Raw genomic sequence first — 873 nt, forward strand, 5'->3', positions numbered from 1 at the left:
GAAATTAAGCACAAGACTTACAGTAGTGGCTCAAGTGAAATGATCAAAGGAAACTCACAGCCACAATCAACGAAGAATTAGCACAAGCAGGAACACAAGAATACAGCCTCTCTTCAAGCACAAAGCACAGCACAGCTTGTTTCACACAATCAACCGAGAGCTCTATTCCTTGCTTCCTCGTCTCTCTTCTTATGCCTCTGCTCTTTCGCTGCCGAAACTCTGCGTCGAATCTCTGCTGGAAACACAAGCATCGCCAATCACTCTTCCTCCTCAGCTAGTTCTCTGAACTCACACCAATACCATCCTTGGTCTTGCTGGTGTCTTCTGAGCTCCAACCAACCCACAGGAGTCAAGCTGATCGCAAACAGAGATTGCAGTCTGTTAGCATCAGTATCCGTTGATGCTCAATCTTCCCTCATCGCAGTGATACACAGAAGAAAGTAAGCTCTGTCTTATTCCTTTGATGAGGCTTAATTTGAAATTAAGCACTGGAATGGAACCTACAACCTGCACCACATAAAGCTCACAGCAGAAGTTGATTAGTTCAAACGAATCAGAAACCAGAAGAACCTGACAGTGTGTGCAGATAGTGTGGTGGATCGGTCAGCGGACCGATCCACACCTTTGAATTGATGTCTGATCGGTCTGCAGACCGATCAGGGCTTAATGAGTGCGGTTCCTCGCACTCCTAAGATCGTCACCTGATCGGTCCCAAGACCGATCAGGATATGGCCTGATCGGTCCTACAGACCGATCAGAGTGCATATGGATCGGTCCACAGACCGATCCCCTGCCTTTTTCCTTCTCGCGACATCATCTCCTGATCGGTCTACAGACCGATCAGATTACACTCAGTAGGCTACTGAGTGTTTC

The sequence above is a fragment of the Zingiber officinale genome, chromosome 4B (genome assembly GCF_018446385.1).
Source record: "Zingiber officinale cultivar Zhangliang chromosome 4B, Zo_v1.1, whole genome shotgun sequence".
Classification (NCBI taxonomy): Eukaryota; Viridiplantae; Streptophyta; class Magnoliopsida; order Zingiberales; family Zingiberaceae; genus Zingiber; species Zingiber officinale.